The sequence below is a fragment of the Castanea sativa genome, chromosome 3 (assembly GCF_040712315.1).
Source record: "Castanea sativa cultivar Marrone di Chiusa Pesio chromosome 3, ASM4071231v1".
Classification (NCBI taxonomy): Eukaryota; Viridiplantae; Streptophyta; class Magnoliopsida; order Fagales; family Fagaceae; genus Castanea; species Castanea sativa.
Genome location: NC_134015.1, coordinates 22,336,019 through 22,359,019, shown reverse-complemented (window position 1 = coordinate 22,359,019; position 23,001 = coordinate 22,336,019). Strand labels below are relative to the sequence as shown.

At 33.4% G+C, this 23,001-nt stretch overlaps 1 long non-coding RNA gene across 1 annotated transcript; it reads left to right on the top strand.

Annotated features, from left to right (window-relative positions):
* Nucleotides 1-11,916: 11,916 nt before the first annotated feature.
* LOC142629785 (uncharacterized) lies at nt 11,917-16,085 on the top strand. The gene is made up of 5 exons (XR_012843118.1): nt 11,917-12,241; nt 13,758-13,924; nt 13,998-14,092; nt 15,145-15,232; nt 15,605-16,085. It is a non-coding gene; the product is annotated as an uncharacterized LOC142629785 (long non-coding RNA).
* The last annotated feature ends 6,916 nt before the right edge of the window (nt 16,086-23,001 follow it).

The following is a 23,001-nucleotide window of genomic DNA, read 5'->3' as shown; positions in this document are numbered from 1 at the left end:
AACTCTCAAGTGCTTCTAATCTACCTTCATCGGATATGGCTATAATCTCTTCCTCTTCAGATGTTAGCCTTAGTTTGTCCATATGATTAGCCATCTCCTCAACCATGGTAAAGAAAAAACAAAAAAACAATACCCTTCGCACAAAGCCAAGGGAGAAAAGAACTCGTGAGTGCACAAGAGAGAGGACTCCACGCTAGGGAGAGAAAAAGATTTCTGGTATTACATCTTTAAGCTTTATAAAACATTGCACTTTTCCAATATATTCGAAATTTAGTATTTATAAGTAGACTGTGTTAAGAAATTTATAAAAAAAAAAAAAAAAAACTTTGTATAGCTCTTTAAAAAAGAAAAAGAAAAAAACAAACAAACAAACAAATAAACACACACACACACTCACACAAGAGAGAGGGACACAAAGGCACACCACAAACTCTACTCAAAAGTCATGGTTACTTTATATAGTTCCTAGAGATGAACATTGCGCTTTTCCAATATATTTGAAATTTGGTATTTATAAGTAGACTGTGTTAAGAAATTAAAAAAATAAAAAATAAATAAAAACAAACAAACAAACAAACACACACACACACACACACACACACACACACACACACACATACACTCACACAAGAGAGAGGGACACAAAGACACATTACAAACTCTACTCAAAAGTCATGGTTACTTTATATAGTTCCTAGAGATGTATATTAGGTCAAAATTATCATTTTTCTTTCATGATTTTAATGATTCTTTAATGTATATAATCATTATTAGTGATTTTCACCATATTAACGATTTTGCTCACTAAAAGTTTGGAAAAAAATGTATTGAAATTAAGTATATATTTGTTTCATTAATATAAACGTAATGATATATACAAATTACATTATATTAATGTAAAAAATTCAGGGTGGTCGATACCGTACCGGTACCAGCCAGTGCACGGGTATCGATACACTTCTATATTATACCAAAAAAAAATACCGGTCATACCAGTCATACCGGCCAATTTTGGGCAATACCGGCCGGTATAGAAAAAAGCTTTTTTTTTTTTTTTAGTTTTGTACTTTTTGAATTTTTGTAAAGGTATAATGGTAACTTATTTACATTAACTTATTAGTATTATTTGTTTTCTTAGTATGCAATGAACAACTAAGCTTTCTATTTTTTATATTATGTTTTTTTTTCTTTTAATTGATACTAAATTCTAAAATTATGAATAATTTGTTCTGAATTGAGGTAATGTTTTATGATAAACTTTTGTATTTTGTATAATATAAGTGAAATATTATATGTTTATAAACATGGTTCTAGAGATTTTGGGGTGTGTGTGTGTGTGTGTGTGTGTGTATCTATATATATAAAATATTGGTAAACCCGAAACGGTACACCGGTATTGATCGGTATCCAAAATATATCGTACCGGTGGCGAAACCGATACAGCCTCCGGTACAGTATTGACTTCCTTGAAAATATTTGTTATTTTATGGATCAAATCATAATTTTAGTAATTAATTAACATACAAAATTAATTACGAATGTTTTTTTATTTTGCATTTTTTAGAATAAATGTAGGATATTATGTTCCACAATTCAATCCTACAATCCAATCCAATCCTATTAGATCTACAATGATCCTGTGTAGGAGCCCAATTTTAACAACCTTGATTGGGTTTGATCAAGCACATAGAAGCATTGTAGAGATCAATGACACCCGTCAATTTCTACATATTTCGAACCCAGAATATTTTGTAAAAAGCAAAAATAATTAAATAAATAAATAAGATAAATTTTAGTATTAGAAAATTTGATTACATATAAATTGTTGGTGACTTGGTGTTATATATATCTCACACAATTTGAAGGTGAGTGGATATATCAAATAGAGTAAGCTTAAGAAATAATGCTCTACTCAAGTCTAATGTCAAATCATTCTATTTGAAATTCTCACAAGCAAAGAAATATATTACCCATAACTCTAGGGGAAAAAAATAAAGAATGTGTATGTGTTAGTTTTTTATGCTATAAAATGCATCTAAATTAGAATATTGATGTGAGATTAAACTATTCTCGTGAGAAGTTAGACTCCCATCCAACAATAGAACATTCTAATGTTTTTTTTTTAATGGCTCAATTTGAAGTTTTTTCTTCAATTCTGTCAAAATTCAATTGTAATGTGCTTAGTATATAAATAGAATTATTAAATATTTAATGACATTTATAGTTTTTTAGTATATTTAATATATTAATGCAAAGCTTTTTCGCATATCATACAAGCTAGCGGCTTGTAATAACTGTAACATTCTCTCTTTTTCTTTTTACGGTGTGTTAACGTGTATAATGTTATAAGTTTTAGGCCCAACTAGATTACTTGTATAGCACACATTTTTGTACTACACCTTTACTTGATGCATTATCTAAAAACCATACTTGGGACTTGGTCACTCTCCCCATTAGGAAATCTGTGGTTGGTTGTAAGTGGATCTACAAGATTAAGACTTGCTTTGATGGATCCATTGAGCGCTACAAAGCTCGTCTTGTTGCAAAAGGTTTTACATAGGAGTATGGGATTGATTATGAAGAGATCTTTACTTCGGTTGCTCATATCTCATCTGTTCATACTCTCTTAGTTGTTGCTACTGCCAGTAAATGGGACCTTTTCCAGATGGATGTCAAAAATGCATTCCTTAATGGGGATTTAAGTGAAGAAGTTTATATGCAACCTCCACCTGGTCTCTCTGTTGAATCAAACAAGGTTTGTCATCTTTGACGTGCACTTTATGGCCTTAAACAAGCTCCATGAGCTTGGTTTGCCAAATTCAGCTCTACTATCTCTCGCTTGGGTTATATGGCCAATCATTATGATTCTGCCTTATTTATTTTTCGCATTGACAAATGCACTATTTTACTTCTCCAGTATGTGGATAATATGATCATAACTGATGATGACCTCAGTGGCATTCAAGAACTCAAGGATTTTCTCAGTCAGCAGTTTGAGATGAAAGATCTTGGACATCTCACCTACTTCTTGGGTCTTGAAATCACTCATTCTACAGATAAATTTTACATTACTCAAGCCAAGTATGCCTCTGAACTCTTGTCTCAAGCTAAACTCACTAATAGCAAGACTGTTAACACTCTAGTTAAGCTTAATACGCATCTAATTCCCTCAGGGGGGAACCATTGTCTAATCCCTTTCTTTACAGACACTTAGTCGGCAGCCTAGTTTATCTCACTGCTACTCGTCCAAACATTTCCCATGCTGTTTACCAAGTGAGCCAGTATCTGTCTGCTTCACGATCGACTCACTATGCTGCTGTTTTGCATATTCTTCGGTACCTAAAGGGCACTCTCTTCCATGGTCTTTTCTACTCTGCTCAGTCTCATCTTGTTCTCCGTGTATTTTTTTATGCTTATTGGGCAGGAGATCCTACTGATCCCAGGTCCACTACTGGTTATTGCTTTCTTCTTGGTTCTTCTATGATTTCTTGGCGAAGCAAGAAACAAACTCATGTGGCCCGCTCTTACTGAAGCAGAATATCGTGCCCTTGCTGATACCACATCTGAACTTCTTTGGCTACGATGGCTTCTTAAAAACTTAGGTGTGTCTACATCCTCTGCTACTCCTCGTTATTGTGATAACAAGAGTGTCATTCATATTTCTCATAATGATGTCTTCCATGAATGGACTAAACACATCGAGATCGATTGTCATTTTATCCGTTATCATCTTGTCTATGGTACTCTCAAGCTAATCTCAATCTCCTCTACAGATCAACTTTCAAATATTTTCACCAAGTCACATCCTAAGGGACGCCTTCGTACTTTGGTTGACAACCTCAAGTTAGTCTTACATCCACCTTGAGTTTGAGGGGCTATTAACGTGTATAATGTTATAGGCTTTACACCCAACTGGATTACTTGTATAGCACACCTTTTGGACTACACATTTACTTATACTACACTCATATGCCTCATATATAAAGGCACACATGTATATTCTTTAATTGAGAAATATAATACAATTATTCAGTATTTCTAACAACATGTGTTACATTTTTGCTTCTAATTTTCCTCTTTCTAGCTAATCGCTTTGTTCGACCTACATCACAATCAGATTCTGATTGTAGTTAGTCTCTGAGTTGGACCTCATATTGACGATTAGTTGCAAGATATTGAACCGAACAAATGTGTGTGAGAAGCACTAAATATATAAGGGGTCAAGGACTATGATTACTCGTTGATATTCTTCTTTGTTCACAAAACCCCATTTTATGGTACTAGAAGAGTAACACAATTTGCTCGTAGATTGGCTTCGCTATGTGTTGTGGCTGCATGAATGTTCACATGAAACAAGATAGAATTTCAAATATGCATTTCACAGTGAGGCTTTTGCCCCACATTTCATGTATAATACATTCATGTGGGTATCAGGGCACAACTCTAGTGATGCCAACTTTAAATACTATGAGATTCCTTTCAAATATACATTTTGCAATTAGGTTTTAGCCCCATAATGCATAGAGTAAATCAGCTCAATGGTCATTCTTATGCATGTTGCAATGGTGATATACGTTCATGAAAGTCACGGCAACATGTTTGACAAATGCTTCCAACAACATATATCACCCTCAAATAAATAATTTACGAGGGCAATCCACTGTCGCTACTAAACAAATTCACCCTCACAAATATATTACCAAACGACGAGAAAAGTCGACAACTTATTTTTAGCGAGGGAAAACAGTCATCGTTAACAACTATTTGTGAGGACATTTATACCCTCGCAATTAGTTATTTGCGAATTCCAAATTGCCGACATACTTTTTAGTGACAAATAATGTCATCGCTAAAATTTATTTGTGAGGGTTTTTAACCCTTCGCAACTTATTTTTAACAAGGAGAAGCAGTTGTCGTTAATAACTATTTGTGAGGACCTTTATACCCTCGCAATTAATTATTTGCAAATTTCAAATTAACGACGAGACAAATAATGACGTCGCTAAAATTTATTTGCAAAGGATTTTAACCCCCTCGCAATTAGTTAGGAATAATAATGACGACATTAAGCTGTCACTTAAAACATTTTTGAATGATGTTAAGTGTCGCTATTCTATTAATTGCGAGGGACTTTGTCGTCACTTTAAAGTTATTTATGACCAAATTTTTATGTCATCAGTGGTAATATTTTTTTTTATAATTTTTGAAATATTTTATTATTTATTTATTTATTTATAATTTCTTTTATATCATTTTTGTTTAACTATCATGTTACAATAGTCTAATAATTACTAAAAATTGATCCATTAAAAGATAAAAATTCACATAAGTTCAAACTTTAAAATATAAAATATACAAAGAAATCCTGAATTTAAACCTTGTTTTAAACTTAAACAACTAGAATTATGATAAGATCTATACCAGTCTTCCTCTGAGTCACCCTTCAAGTTGCTTTCAACCTCTATGTTATTGTTTGAGTAGTCATCTTCATCTCTGCTAGTACCATCCTTAAAAAAAATAAAAAACATAAAAATGAAACAATTAAAGTGAATTTGTATTTATATCAATGCTTTAATAAATAAGTACACATATACCATATCAAATCTAATCATATAATAATATATCATAATCAACATTAAACTCCTTAGGTCTCGGATAAGCTATAAGCAAGGAAAGCTGTATTGCAACTTACCTTTCAGTAAAGAGGTTTTGAGACTGGTTTAAAAGTCAGGTTTGCTATTCACCGCTTTATATTTAAAACAGTGTGCAGCATCCCTACAAACTGCTTATGGAGGCATAAAGCGACCACATGAGCAGTCTAAAGCTCCATATATCATCAAATTGCTGGTTAGAGTTTAGACCACTTCCAAGCCATCATATTTTGTTCTTGTTTTGTCATGTGAGTGGCATTCTTCCATGCCCTTTCTCTTGTTGATGCTGGGCTCTGATTCCTTGTCTCTTCCCTTCAACAAATGAGGTTGAGCTTATTCACATCAGATAATTGAACTGGTTTCAAAAAGAACTCTTCTGCTCCTTCGTCCAAGCATCTGATCAAACCAATTAGACGATGTTAGATTAAAAACTGAATCAAAAAATTCTCATTTTTTAAAATTTAAAACAAAATGCATTTTTCAGTAACTATATTAAAACAAAAATGTATGTTATTCCCTTTACCTGTTGATCCTTGATGGGATGTAATCTGAGGACATGATCACTACTGGTATATCTTTAAGAGATTTAGATTCCTACAAATCAAATAAAATTGCAAAAAGATTTTAGTTTGCTTCCAAGAAATTTGATTAAACTATGCCAAAAGTGATGACTAAGACATCAAATTTGAATTGATCAAACATAATGTATAGGCCATATTTGATGCACTAAATTCTCAAAAAAGGAAGAAATCAAATAAAATTCTTTAAATTCCATATCTGTAGGTGGAGAATAAGTCAGCCCCTCAGCTACAATATGAAAATCAATTAGAGGTATGCTAAGTCATTGGGGGATGCATATTTGCCTTGGAAATTTTCAAATCGAATCTCATATCCAATACAACACACCAAAGTGTGTGTACTACACAATAGAACATGATTATGATACTTCTGGTTGGCAGGAAATCACTTTCAATGTATCACGTGCACAGAAATATGAAATGTGAAATCTGAAATCAGCCACCATCAAATCAATAGATAAATGAAAATTTTAAAACAAACCAAAAACTCCTGATAGTTGTAAAGCCCTTACACTCTCACTTTTCCTATTTATATGCAAGAACTATGGAATTTCATGATATTGAATAAGAGAAAGTTTGGTCCAAAGAGGGGCTAACTTAATTTCAACAACATATGATAATGTTAGGGGAAGAGTTTCATTGAGATTTGTTTACTTTAAAACATTACTTTAAGTCATACACTTGCTTGCACTAATCCTGACCCTTCTCAACTACCCTGACCCCTTGCAATCAAAAGACATTCCTTAAAATTGAGTATATAACCATAAAACTTTAAACTGAGTGCCTAAATTTCCCCCTTTACCAACATTTTCTCAGCAGCCAACCAAAATGTTTAAACTAACTAAACATTTTAATAAAACCCCAGCCAAAAAAGTTCAAACACCGAATTTCCCCCAACATACCCATATGATTCACATGCAATTAAGTGACTTAAAGCCTCACAAACTGCATAAACGAAGAGAACACAACCAAATCACAAGAATCCCATCACTGAACAGGGAGTACAAACAAACCACACCATTTTAATCACGAAATTAAAAATACCTAAATCACAGATGCCACAGACTACATATCTTAACTCGTAAGTCTAAACCACAAATCATATTGCAAAAATTATTATAAAAAAAAATTAAAAAGAAGAAAAAAAGAGAGAGAGAGAGAGAATAGAGTGATACCTGAGTTCGGCGGAAAACCAAAGCAATGGGCTGGGAAGGCAGCTGCGGCTTTGACAATGAAACCTAGAGAAACCCAGAGCTTGGATCGACGATGAAACCCACGAAATCCAGAGAAATCCAGGCTTGTTGGCGCTGGGTGAGCGGTGAGATGGAGGACTGGGCGGAGGCGTGGATCGGCGGCTTGGGGCTTGGGTCGGCTTGGGACTTCGACGGAGTGGGTCAATAGTGGGCCAGTGACGTTGAGGCTGGCGGCAATGAGATAGAGAGGTGAGAGTTCAGAGGGAGTTGAGAGAATGGTTGGAGAGTTTAGAAGGAGTTGAGAGTGAGAGGAGAGTGATAGACACGGTTGGATAAAAAGAATAGAAAAAAAAAATCAACAAACATATAGTATTTTAATTGGGTGGAGAGTAAAAATTATAACTATAGCTTCACTATAAGAGCACTCACAGCAGTGATGGTATATTTCTATATTAATATTTTTTAGCTCCTTAAACACCAAAAAGCATGCTCCAGCAATGGAGCTAAATCTTTTTTTTTTTTAGCTCTCATGAACAGTGCACATCTATCTATAGATGTGCACTATTCATGAGAGCTAAAAATAATAATAATTTTTTATTCCAGCTCTAGATTAAAATAATCCAACTTGCTAAGTTTTTTTCCATTCTTTTATCACATTCACACCGTGCCTCTCTCTCTCTCTCTCTCTCTCTCTCTCTCTCTCTCTCTCTCTCTCTCTCTCTTATCACATCTGAACCTCATCTTTCTCAACTCCAAAGCTCGACGTCATCGACCCACTGCCAATCAGCCTCAGACCCACGCCGCCATCCACCTCAGACCCATGCCACCGATCCGCCATCCGCCTCAGACCCATGAGTAGAGCAATGAGATCGAAGCCAAGAGAGAGTTGTAGCGTAATCGGAAACCAAAGCATCGGAGCACTCTGTTTCCCACATTACCCGACTCACCTCAAATCAAAGCACTCCGTTTCGCTTTGCACTCATCATCACTGTCTATGATCACTGATTGATGATTGGCGCAAGTCTCGTCGACCGGTACCGAATCAGACAGAGTATCGGGCATGGGTTTCGGTTTGGTTGTGTTGATTTTTTTGGGTTTTTGTTTTGTTCTTCTTCACTGGTTTTGATGGGCATAGTGGGGTTGTGGCTGAGCTGTGATTTTTATGGGTTTAATGGTGGATGTGGTTGTGTGTTGGTGGTTGAATGAAATATTATTTTATTGTAGTGTTTATATTATTTTATTCTGTTAAAAGCTAAAAATAACTCCACTGCTGTAGAATGTGAAAAGGTAAAATAGGTAAAGTAACTTTTTGTGTAGCTAAAAAACTAAAAATTTAGCTCCACTGCTGTGGATGCTCTAACACTGTTTTAGTATATAGTGGTACTAAGAATAGCTTTTTAGCACCTCTATTGCTAGTGCTCCAAGGATTCTTATTTATTATTATATTTTTAACTTATAGATATGCTCAGTTTTGGGAATAGATGCATATATTAAATATATATTTTTATTATATTAAGGTAGAGATTTCATTTGCCTTTCACAAAATATATATATATATATATATATATATATATATATATATATATATATATATATATATATATATATCATTTGCCTCATGATATATACATAGGCAATTGTAGATGTACACAAGTTAAATTTTGTCAAAGAAATAGATATACAACATGTTTATTTAGAAGGAGACTATCTTTCAAAATAATTTATGGTTTGAAAGTATTTAAAGTCCATCTTATCTATACTTTTTTTTTAGAAGAAATATTATTTATACTTTTTTCTATGAGAGAGATTCAATTTTTTTTTTTTTTTGGAGAAAATTTCAACCTATAACGTCCACTCCCAATGATAGCTCTTTATCATTAGACCAAAGACACCAATCAATTTTTGGTGTAGACGGGGATTGAACCCCAAACCTCTTATACGACTATCAGAGACTTTACCAGTTGAACTAACTGGAACCCACAAGAGAGATTCAATCTTATTTATAATTGACTTAAATAAAAAGATATAAATACTTGGCAAACTCATTAATCCAATATTTTAATCACAAAAGGCCATAAAGTTCAAAATTTATCGATGACATTATTAGTAGTTGCACACACTATGTAACAAGTTTTGGACTTCCAATATAAGTCCTTGTACTACTATTTTTTTATGTTCCTATAATATAAACTTGCTATGTATTTATTTAACTTTCTTTATAAAATAGCTAAAGTTTTTAATTGAAAAAAAAAAATTAAATATGTGGCATATCATGATTGGTAAAATTAACTTTAGTTTGTTTAAAAACTGAGGAGGCGAGCCTTGACCATGTCAGTGGCACATTACCTGAGGAGGTCACACTGTAGAGGAAGGGCTTCAGGGAGGAGGTCAGTCTTGTCATGTCTGAAGGGAAGGAAGCTACCACCACATTTATTGCACCTCACCAAACCCTCTGACTGCATTTATGTGGAGAAGACCCCTGAACGGTGTTGTCTAGGTAGCCGCAACTCACGAAAGGTTTGGGGAAACATCTGATGGGACAAGCACTCGAGTTGTGATCTACGTGATCAACAAATGGATGACCAAGATCAACGGAAAATGGCTATATAATGTAAGAAACCTTCCAGAGGAAAGAGAGGATCTAAGAATCGGTGGAGAAAACATTGTAGCAACAAGAACTGGAATTGTAATCAAGTCTAGAGAGAATATATGCAAGAACTGGAATTGTTTTTCCTTATTTACTTCCCACCTTTAATCCGTTGTAAGTGTCGTTCAATTCATTAAAGCCTAGTTTTTGGCCCACTCTTTACAAATTCATTGTGTTGGGCTATTTGAGCCTTAATCCTATTACTTCTTAGGCTTATGACCCAAACTGCGCCCTTACACGTGTGCTTAGATATAAATGGTTTTGATTTTAGAGAGGGAAAATGTCCTTACTTTAAATTCTTTTTAAAAAACCCATGACTAGCGAGGGTTAATGTCGAGATAAAATAGAAATCTTAATGTGTGAGGGCTACCTCGATCACTCTTATGTGTGATCCATGGGATGCCTACTAGTATCTTGTCGTCAAAAGAGATTTTTCAAAAGTCAATATGAAAAAAAAGGACAAAATTTTAAAGGATGTATATTGGATTTTTTGGACAAGGTAGTCAAAGTTTTTCCTTAGGGGATAGGTATAGGGGCGCAGAGGCGGCTCAACATGATCAATAAACTTCAACTACCTAATTAATAATTATGAATGTTTAAATTTCTTTTTTGTGATAGGTGACATGTCAATTTGTAATCCTATAGTAAATTTGTGTTATCCTTAGTATCACTAATAATAATAAACAACCATTATGCACACACACACACACACACACCCCTAAACATATATACATACATACATATACACATACATATATAATTCTATAAAATTTTGAGCCTTTTATAATAGGGAACAATGCCTTTTCTCTTAGGATTAAAATTTGAGCCTTGTGTGGTGGGGGCCTTAGGCCAGCCTTGCAAGGGCATGAGTCTTGAATTTGACAATTTTGAAAATGGCACCAAATTCAAAGTCCAGCCATTGGATGGGAAGAGCATAGTAAAGAATGGATATTGGCGAAATTAGGGTGTGATTAAATAGTTTGATTGCAAGAGTGGACCGATCAAAGTACCGGCACACGACATTTAACCTTCATGTGCCAATTTAGATTCCAATTCTTACCATTAGATTTGCATAACATGGTAAAATATTGGTGTCGATGAAATTTAAGCTCAATTGAACAACTAGATCAAGCTCAAATTAAACCATTTTTACATATAAGCAAACCCATCATTTGTTTTAATATTTAATATCTGAACTATATTGTTATTTTATAGTATTTGATATAGCTCACTACGGAGATTTCATATTGTTCTTTTAACATATGACATATAATCTTTTTTATTATCTAATTTTGGGGAGCTATTCAATTTATGAATTATATATAATTTATTTCATTAATTAACTTATGTATTTCATATACATACTCCTATTTATTCTTGTTTATTATAAAAGATTATACTAATTGTTTAAAATTTAAACCTTATAAACTTCAAACCACATGCCGCTATATATATTTAAAATTTAAATTAAGAAAAAAAAAATTTCTTATAACACAATTTTTTATAAAACTTTTTTTGAGCGGTAGAAATCTTTTATTAAATGCCAAATATAGTCATACAAAGTAAACTAGTGCATACACTAGTATAGGTGGTACATTCACTACATGCAGTCTAGTCCCAAATAAAATAAAACACCGCAGAGAGCCATTAAGACCAAAAGAAGACAGCTCTATGCCCAACACCTCTATATAATTATTTCTTGTAAAACTTTTTTCCCTTTTTGACAGAAGTGATAGAAATTTCTTATAAAACTTTGAACCTTAGCGCCACATGTCAATCAATTCTCCTTTCCCTCAAAATTTTTTTCACTTTTCCCTCTAACACTCCCTACTCCCAACTCCCTTGGAACACAATTCCCCTTTCCCTCTAAATTTTTTCACTTTTCCCTCTAACATTCCCAACTCACGCCAACTGACTATCTCACTTTTCCCCCTAAATTTTTTCACTTTTCTCTATCTCATAGTCTGCCTTATGACTATTTTTTGATAATGCAGTGTATTGACTTAGACTTAAGACTTACTAACTATTTTTTTTTCTTTTGAAATCTCTCTTTTTCTTTGCTCTGACTCTGGCGTCGGAAAATCCAACATTCTCTCCAGGTTCACTCGCAACGAATTTTGCTTAGAATCCAAGTCCACCATCGGCGTTGAATTCGCCACCAGAGCTCTCCAGGCATGCAATATCTCTCTTTCCGTTTTTGTTTTCGTTTTCGGCTCAATCCAGGGCTCTGATTCGGAAATTGGATTAACGATTTTTTTTTTTTTTTTTTATGAAGCTTCTGAGCTTGGATTTTAATATTTTGGATTCGTAATTCTTGTTTTTAGGAATATGAGGTATAGGATTCTTTGGATTCATGTAATTTAAGGCAAGAATTCAGAGGTGCTTGGTAATTGTGAACTGTAACTATTTTATTCTTTTTTCCTGTCTGATTTTTTAGGTTGGAAAAAAGTTGCATCTTGAATGATATATGGCACTAAGCTTTGTCAGTCAATGTGAGACTCTGTGTTGGATCGCGTTAAGTTCGATAGCATTGCCTTGAAGTTTTTATAGAAGCTACCAAATGATAGCCACAAGTATATATAGACACATATTTGTTTTTCAATTTTTTGGTTCTTTTCCTTGGTTCTTAAGAAGTTACTTATTTTCACACAGTATGTAATCTGTATGCATGTGAAATGTACAAAAGTTTTTCCCCATGATTTCTCTTTTTATCTTTTTAACCTTTTGTAAAAAGAAAAAGACTTCAAAAATGTTTTTTTTTTCTTTTTCTGTTGATGCTGGTTATTTTAATTAAATAATTTTTCTTTGTGAAAAATGAATACTTTAAGCTATAAGTTGCTGTACATAATAGTTTAAATTGGCGAATAAGTATTGAGATCATTGGTTGCTTAGAAATGCGGACCATGATTGAATGCTTCATGTATTGGCCAATCAAGTGGTGGTTTGATGGGGATCGGGCATCTTCTGTGAGAGGTTATTTTGATGGTCAAGTTATCAATGAGATGATCAATTTGCTTTAAAAAGTGATGACGTGATATTGTGCACCAGTTATAGAAATAGCCATCTATCGTTTTTTGAACAAATGGAGCTTAACAGAACTTCATTTGCAACTTAAATAAATGAGGACAAGGTTTCTGCTTTATTTTGAATGGTGCATTTACCAACCTCCTCTCAGTAGGAATCTTTGTTAATCTAGATATACATTACACCTTACTTTGTTAATCTCAGTAGGCACCTATAGGCTTTCCTCTAGTTCTCTTTTGGCTAAATTGGCTTTTTGTGTAAGTGTATATATGTAAATATGTAAATATGTAATGGTGTATTTGTGTTGACTGTTGGCTATTGTCTCTTGAGTGGGGGGATGGGGGTGGGGCCGTGGCATTGGATTGAGGTAGTGTTTGTTATCGTTTACAACACATAGTTGTTTCTTATGCTTCTTCTTTTTGGGAAGTCTTCATGCCATTTAATGTATAAGTTCAGTCATTTCAGATTATAAATAGCTTGGTTTTACAAGCTCCTACTATCAAGATACATAATTTTATAACTCTATTAGCCCTTTTTTTACCTGACCTTACAGGGTCTTTTAAATTCAAGCCTTTTTTTTTTTTTAAAGAATGCTTCCATAGTAGTTCTAATTCAAATATTCTGTTCTCATGTCTATTCTGATTATGGTCTTGACTTACAATAGATCAGCTGTCTGTGGAGTCTTCCTCTTTCGAGACTGTTATTTGTATCTGTAGATCAGTTGAATTTCCCACTGATTGGCTGTTTGAAGAAATTTTAAGAGTATTGAAGCCTAGTGGGACAATCCTAGTTCATAAGAATCCTCAGTTTACTGTTGGAGAAACAGATAAGGTAATGAGTTTGAAGTTTTGTGATTATATGAAATTAGTTTGAAGTGACAGATTTTAATAGGATTTTCTTACAGATAACCTCTGCTCTTGAGCGCAAGTTACCGTTGGCGGGTTTCTTAGAAGTGGGAGTTCTTAAATCAACAGTTCCATCAGAAACGGTACTTTTGGGGTAAGTTTCTGTCTCTAAGCCTGTTTAAAGCGGAATTATTTTGTTCTCTACCCCCTCAATGCAACCCTTTCTAAAAATTGGAGATTTTAAGATGTGTGTCTATATATATATATATATATATATATATAAAACTGCATAGCTCCAAAGGCCATGTACTTAATTATTCTTTGAGCCGTGAAGGTGAACCTAGTATATGCAAATTTTATGGTGCTTTGATGCTTGAACTTCAAATGTCTTCCAAAGTAATAAATAGATAGTGAAATCAAAGCCTAATGAAGTTCTTCTATAATTTCTGTGATCGAAATTTATTTGGTTACATTTTCTCATTTTTCCATATGAACCAGCAGTCTATAGGAGTCGCAAGCTATCAGCCTTTAGCAATAAAATTGACAAATGCTACCTAAAAATCTGCCAAGCAAAATGTTTACCTTTTTCCTCTATGAGATTGGCAGTCCTACACATTTCATCTCTATAAAGTTTATCTTTTTCCTTGCTCCCAATTTTGAGTTCCTTCAGTTCCTTTCCATCTATAAGCAGAATTCAATCACAGTAGAAAATGTCAAATTGACATGGTGCTAACACACAATTCTGCGAATAAATCTATAATTAAGTTATATCTTAGTAATAGAACCCAAATGATCCTCATTTAGAACCTGAACAGATTTTACAGGAAAATATTTTATTTATTGCTGATTCAGCAAATAACTCACGCAAACCATTTCCTTAATCACCCTCTTAATTGAAATATTGCATTAATGAATGCTAGAGATATATAAACGTGTAAGTTTTGTGCATATTTCAATAAAGTTTCTCTCAAAGCATGCTTATTTTCCTACAAGTTGGTCAACCCATGGTAGGTCTCATTCATAATAGGAATCGGATACTAGGATTGTTTTTTTTCATGTGGAGAAGGTAATCTTGTTTTGTTGCATTAACAGTGTGTGACCTTTTACAGGTGATCATAATTCTTGGCTCTGATCTTTCTGTGTGTGTATCAATTGTCAAATACCAGATAATTTTTCTTTGTAATTATTCTTTGGTTTCCATTTCAGCTTGCCCCAGTTCCTTTCAATTGTTGCAGTCACATCTCTTGCTGTGACGGCTATTGTAAATGCTTTGGTTCTGCCCCACTTAAATCAAGTAAGCTAGTCTCAAGTTTTCAATTATTACCTCCCTCTCAACTAAGACCTTTATTTGGCTGTGTCAGTTTCTTGAAGACATTAAATAGAATCTAGGTATGCATATGTCTCCTTTCCTTTCCCCTTTTATTTTGTATTTTGAATTTAAAAGAATTAGATTGAGAAGTGGGTACACATTACTCCATATTACTATAAGTCGACAGTGAAAAAATGCCCAGGTTGAGTTTGTGAAGAGAGTGAAAATTTTATTAGTGAATAGTTTTATGTTCTAATTCTTTGGAAAGGGGGTGGGGATTGCATAGGTCATTAATTTGTTTTGCAGTTGCAATGCCAAAAGCATGTAAATACCTACTGAATTCTATATGTTTGACAGTGTAGAATGGATATGTAGTAATTCAAGGACTATTGTGGGATTGGATTTGGGCTTTGGGGCTCTAAATTGGTGCTTGGAGAAGAACATAAGTAGAGTTGGGGCTGATGGATATTCCAAAATATTCCTCTTTCATGGCAATGGCTTGCAACCTCTTGAGGCCAAGCTAGTCAACTTTGAGCCTCAAGAACTGATAAGTAAAATTACACTGCAAGAGGGCAAAGATGGTTTTGAGACTTGTGCATTGGAATCTACTGTGCAAGTGGGATGATTTTGTGAAATCTAAATCTCTCCTTATAGCTTAATGCTATTAAAGTTGTTAAGACATGGAAGGAACTAATTTATTATTTTGTGTTCATTGTCTAGGGCACAAAATGGGAAGGAAATACAGGTTGTTTGTTTGTAATTGTTAAAAATTTCTTCATACTTCCGTGTTAAAAGGACTATTTAATGTCATTCTTCTTTGTTGAAAGTGCTATCATTTTTTTATGGGTAAAATTTATTAGAAAATAAAGACAGACCTTTCATATATAGGATGCATATAAAAGACATTTTTTTTAGGCTGTGAACAAAAGGTTCATCTAAAGAATACAAAGTGCTATATCTTTATGTATTTCTTTTTATTTTGTTTTGATTTTAGAATAACTAATATTTTCATGATTATTTGTGAAGGCCAATTGTGGCTCTCGCAAATAATTTAGTATTAGTGAGGGTATATTTTTAACTCACACAAAAAATAAACTTTTTGTAAGGAACTTTTATTGTCCCTCATAAATAATTTGGTGGGAACATTTCCCTCCAATTTTTTTTACATTTTAATGATTATTTGTGAAGGTCGATTCTAGCCCTTGCAAATAATTTAGTATTAGTGACGGCATTTTTTTAACCATCACAAATAATACACTTTTTGCGAGAGATTTTTAATTGTCCCTCACAAATAATATGGAGGGAAAATTTCCCTCCAAAATATTAGTATTTGTGACAGTTATAACACATAATTGCGACAACTTTTTTTGTTGGTCACAAATATTTTACATTTTACCAAGTATTTGCAAGGGCTTTATTTTGCCATCACAAATAATATTTTTTGAGAGGGCCTTTTAGGCCTGTCAACGATTCTTGGTCGCTAATAGGCATTTTTTTTGTAGTTATACTAGTACACCAAACCATACATGGGGCACGGACACCCAAACAATATATCAGCTGGATTGCACTAGTGCCATTCTAGCCTCTAGATTTCAATAGTAATTGCTTTTAGCCATTTTCTACTCAACCATATAGTATAACCATAGAGTATGATCATGTTTACATACATTGTGCTTATCTTTGATATATATATGATGCACGTCTTCTTCACCTACCTCTACATGTGTTGTTTCTTTTCCATCTTTATACATATGTTTCTTATGTATTGTATGCAATCTTTCATTTCTGTTTCATACTAAGATGCCTTAATGAGTTTTGTTTAAAATGTTTTAGAAATACATGTTGTCAAAGTTTTTCATGCCATAACCTCTCTTCTTACAAAGTTTTTCAAGAGTTTGTGTTAGAGTAGATTTTATTTTATTCAACAATTGATTATGAGTTGAGTGATTTATGACTTCTCTTATATGTTCATTTTTTTGTTGTGGTTTTTTCACGAATTGCCAAATGGGGAGATTATTAAGGACATATTTTATGTAATTTACTAATTCTTTGATAAAACGCACTTTACTTGTAATTAGGTAGATCTAGGATATGTTTAATACTTCAAGAAACATGTTGTTCAAGCCAAGTATTAAAGCCATGAAGATTGGATCAAGAAACAAGTGAAGAATGACTGTTCATTAAGGGTCCGTTTGGTTGGAGGAGTGGAAAAGTGTGAGGATAGAAAATGGTGGGAGGATGGAAAAGTGGGAGGATAGAAAATAATTTATTTTCTATCCTTTTTGTTTGGTTAAGAGTGGAAAAGTGGAAGGATGAAAAAAATGAGTTTGCATAAATTTACTCATATACCCTTGTTGAAGAATGATAATTAAAACAAAAAAAAAAAGTGACAAATAATTACAAAAAAGAGCAATCATCCAATTTTATTAAAAAATAAAAATAATATCCCAAAAAAAGATGAGGCAATGTTACTGCCAGAAAAAAAGAAAAAGAAAAAAAGAAAGGCAATCGCCCAGAAAAAAAAAAACAAAAAAACAAAACAAAAAAAAGGGCAATGGTACTGCCCAGTGAAAAAAAAAAGATAAAAAAGGGCAATGTACTACCCAGAGGAATAGAAGAAATAAAGAATGTGCACATGGGTATTTTTGTCAATTAAAAAAAATTTATCCTCACTTAGTTTTCTCTCCATTTGGGGGAAAAAACTTTTTGGTGGGCCCAGAGAGAACACCTAGGCCCCACTATTTATTTTTCTTCCTTCCCATCCAACCAAACACACTTAAAAAAGTTTTTCTTCCTATTTTTTCTCAAAAATTTTCCATCCACCCTATTTCATCTCCAAACAAACACACCCTAAAGCTGGATAGATTCCCAATAGCTCTCGATAGATAGCTATCTATGAAGGTTTAATGAGTCTCGACATTTCTTAATGGATTCTGTCTAACGAGGTCTCAATAGCTGCTTGACAAATGCTATCTGTCGAGAATTATGAAAATTAGTTTTTCAGATCTAATTTTTGGCTCATGCTTATGTATTTGTGTAGGGTTTCTTTTCTCACAATCCTAGACATATATAAGGCTTATATTAAAGGCTATCACATAGGAGAATATAAGAAGAACACATGCAAAAAGTGACCGATGCCTTATTCTCTCTGAAAGAAGTTATTACATCTTTGCATCTTAGAGTTTTGTAACCAAGTGCTTCTTGATCTTCATTGTTGATAAAGTGAAGAATTTTGCAGCCAACTATTGGATAAATACATGTTTGTATCGCATACAAAACATATGCAGCGGAAAAAATAACGGATCTACTTCATTCATAAATGTTAACATGTACTATGTAAGTTTCAGAATTTAAGAACAAGAAAGTGTACCTTGGTACGGTGAATTTCAAAAATGAAGATCAGAATCACTTGGGAACACTTTTAATCTTCACTCCAATTCTACTAACGCCCAAGAAGTGTAGTCTTTCAATCAGTTTTCCAATGGAGAATGTCAAAGTGTCTAACACTTCTTACACACCTTTTCACAATAGTGTTATTTTTTCACACACACAAAAATTATGTATGTTTCTCCCTTTGTATCTAACTGATTATCTAATTGGGCTGACCTTTTGGGTCTTTTCAATTGGGCTTAAGTGTATAGCTTGGAGTGGGACCAATAAGACATTAGCTCCAATGGACTTTGGGCTTTCCTGTCAACTACTATATAAATATAGTTGCACTCTAGGCCTTATTTATAAATTATATCCCAAGACTTTATTGTACATGCAACCTCTTCACAAAATATTCGTAGTAAAACAAAGTCATGAATATAGACTACCACTTTGAAGATTACTACATTTTAATTCCTTGAGTACTCGGTTTAATCCTTTAAGTTATTCATCATATATTTATGAAATATAATTTCATAAATATATACTTTAGTAACTTTCTTACCAAAGTGGTTAGGCCTAACTCTCTGAATAACCAAATCCATTAAACTTATCTCAAGGGAATATTTTATATCTCCGTTAAGTGACTATGAATTCCATCTTGAGAATATATGTTTCATCAACAATAAATGTGATTGCCCAACATACTGAGATTTTGATCGTTTCTTTAGACCTAAATCTTGATATATCAAAGCAACTTACACTTCATAATCAAATCCATTATCCTCTGAGGATTAAGAGTTCATGAAAATAGAAGTCGTGAGTTTATTATTCATTTGACAGTCATTAAGAAAATAATAAATCTTACAGTGGTCCAGTTCAATATATTTTAACTCTTAAAACATATCAACTAGAAATCTCAATTTTCATGATCAAGACAAATCATCTTAGTTGATATGTTCTAGTCTTCGCAGATAAAATACCCAATTTCATTACCGATTACGAACTAAAATTCTGAATTTACAAAAAACTTGTGATTTATATCTACCGTAACTAAATCACATAAATCATATACTATACATCTCATGGACTATATGGTAATATCCCAAAATTCATGTTACCATTATTGTTAGATAATAATAAAACAACTGTATTAGCCACAACATTAAGTTATACATAATGTCATATATAGCATCATACAATAGGATTTAAGGTCACAGATCCTAACAATCTCCCACTTGCCCTAAAGATTATTGTGCACTAATCTAACTCCTATTTTCTCCAAATGTGACTCAAAAGTCCTTTGGGACAAGGCTTTGGTAAAGAGATTTGCTAGATTCTTTGCACTATCAATCTTTGCGACTACTACATCTCAACAAGCAACAATGTCTTGAATGATGTGATACTTTCTTTCTATGTGATTTCCTTTCTTGTGATTCCTTGGATCCTTGGATTGTGTAACTGCTCCACTATTATCGCAGAACAATGTGATAGGAACTTGCTCAATTCTCATAACACTAAGATCAGAAAGGAGTTTCTTAAGCCAAACAGCCTCCTTTGTTGCTTCACAAGCAGTAATATGTTCAGCTTCCATGGTGAAGTTGGCAATACAAGATTGCTTAACACTCCTCCAACTTATGGCTCCATCTTCCAAGGTGAATACACAACTTGAAGTGGACATTCTAAAATCAAGATCCGACTGAAAATATGAATCAATATAGCTAATGGGAATCAAATCCTTATACCGATAAACAAGCATATAATCTCTCGTTCTCCTTAGATACTTGAGAATATGTTTTACAATTTTGGTCTTGGATTTGATTGATATCGGCTGACCATGCCAACTGAATAACAAATATCCGGTCTAGTACAAAGCATGGCATACATGAGACTTCTCATTCCCACAGCAGAAGCATAGGGAACTTGTCTCATCATGTTTTCTTCCTCAAAAGTCTTAAGCCTTTGGTTATCAGATAGAGGAACTCCATGTCTGAAAGGAAATAATCATTTCTTGGAGTTTTACATGCTAAATTGTTCTAGAACCTTATTTATATATCCAGCTTGTGACAAATCTAACATCATATTCTTTCGATCTTGCCAAAGCTTGATCCCTAGAATATAGTTAGCTTTGCCCAAGTCCTTTATATCAAATTGGCTTGACAGCCAAACTTTAACTGATGACATTACCCCTACATCATTTTTAATGAGTAGAATATCATCAACATAAAGCATTAGGAACATTACTACTTTATCTCGATGTCTTTTGTATACACATGGTTCGTCAAGATTTTGTTCAAAACCAAATAAGTTGATTACTTGATCAAATCTGATGTTCCATGACCTAGATGCATGTTTAAGTCCATAAATGGACTTTTTCAACTTGCATACCATATGCTTTTGGTTCTTTGCTATGAAACCTTCCGGTTGCAACATGTTGATTTCTTCTTCAAGATTGCCATTAAGAAATACAGTCTTGAAATCCATTTGCCAAACCTCATAATCATAATGAGCAGCAATGGATAAGATAATTCTGGTAGATTTAAGCATGGCTACTGGCAAAAAAGTTTCATCATAGTCAATACCTTCTTTTTGTGTATACCCTTTCACCTCTTGTCTTACTTTAAAGGTTTCAACCTTTCCATCTATCCCTCTCCTCTTGTAAACCCATTTGCAACCAACTGGTTTAATGCCATTAGACGCTTTTACAAGATCTCATACATGATTGGAATACATAGAATCCAATTCAGATTTCATAGCTTGGATCCAATGATATGCATTTATATCATTCATTGCCTCCTCATAAGTGTAGGGATTCGATTCAGCCTCTTTTGAGATAGCTTCATAAGTTTCTCCCAAACCTATAAATCTTATAGGAGGCTGAACAATTCTCCCACTATGTCGAGGCACTTATGTACTAGACATCTCATGAGTAGTATCTTATGGTGTATCTAATACAACTACATCATTCCTAGTTTCATCCATTGATTGTTCAACTACAGGTTCATCTATTTTAGCCAAAACAACTTTACTCCTAGGATTAAAATTATTCACATAATCATCTTCCAAAAATTTGGCATGGGTACTAACAAACACTTTGTTATCCTTATGATTATGGAATAAATAACTCTTGGTTTCCTTTAAATACCCTAAAAACATGCATACTTCTGTTTTTACTTCCAACTTATTAGACTTCCCTTTCAACACATGTGCTGGACATCCCCAAATGTGGAGATATTTCATACTAAGCTTGCACCCACTCCACAATTCCTTAGGTGTGTTAGGAACAAATTTTGATGGAACCAAATTTAAAATATGCATTGTCGTTTTTAGAGTATATTCCCAAAAAGAAATTGGTAAAGTTGAATAAATCATCATGGACCTAACAATTTCCAAAAGAGTCATATTCTTTCTTTCTGCTACAACATTTTTTTGAGGAGTTCCAATTGCAATCAATTGGGATATAATCCCATTTTGAATTAGGTAATCCTTGAAATCTCCAAGAAGGTATTCGCCACCTCATCAGATCCAATGGCCTCTATGCGTCTACCCAATTGATTCTCAACTTCAGACCTAAATTCTTAGAACTTTTCAAAGGCTTCGAACTTCCATCTCATTAGGTACACAACCATATCTTGAGTAATCATCCATAAAAGTAATGAATTACTCAAAACCTCCTTTTGCTTGGGTTAACATAGGACCACATACATTTGTATGAACTAATTCAAGCAACTGTTGGGCTTTTCTACCTTTTGTATTAAAAGGTCGTTTGGTCATTTTACCCTTTAAACAAGATTCACAAACTGGAAATTCATCAAAGTCCAAGAGCTCTAAGAGTTCATCTTTGATCAGTCTTTGAATTCTATATGAATTAATATGACCTAAACGCAAGTGCCAAAGATATGCATCACTAGAAAGAAACTATCTCTTTAATGATTTTACATGAGAGTTATTATCTAATTCAGAATTGTATAATTCATGCTTATCAGGAGTTAAAATATAAAGACCATCCACAATATTGCCAAAACAGATAAACACTTTATTCTTCTTTATTACAACATTGTCTTTCAAGATAACACAATACCCATGTTTACCTAAATAAGTTGCAAAAATTAAATTCCTATGAACATTAGGTACATATAGATAGTCTTCCAATATTAAAACTCTAGAACTAAAACATAAATTAAACACTCCAATAGCTACAACTAGAATCCTGCTCCCATCAGCCAAAGTAAGAAAAAGTTCTCTCTCATTCAGTCTTCTGGTCTATTGGAACCCCTGCAAAGAATTGTAGATATGATTAGTACAACCTGAATCTACACACTAAGAATCCGTGGGATTTTGTACTAAACATATTTCAAGAAGGAATAAACATTTCATATTCTTAT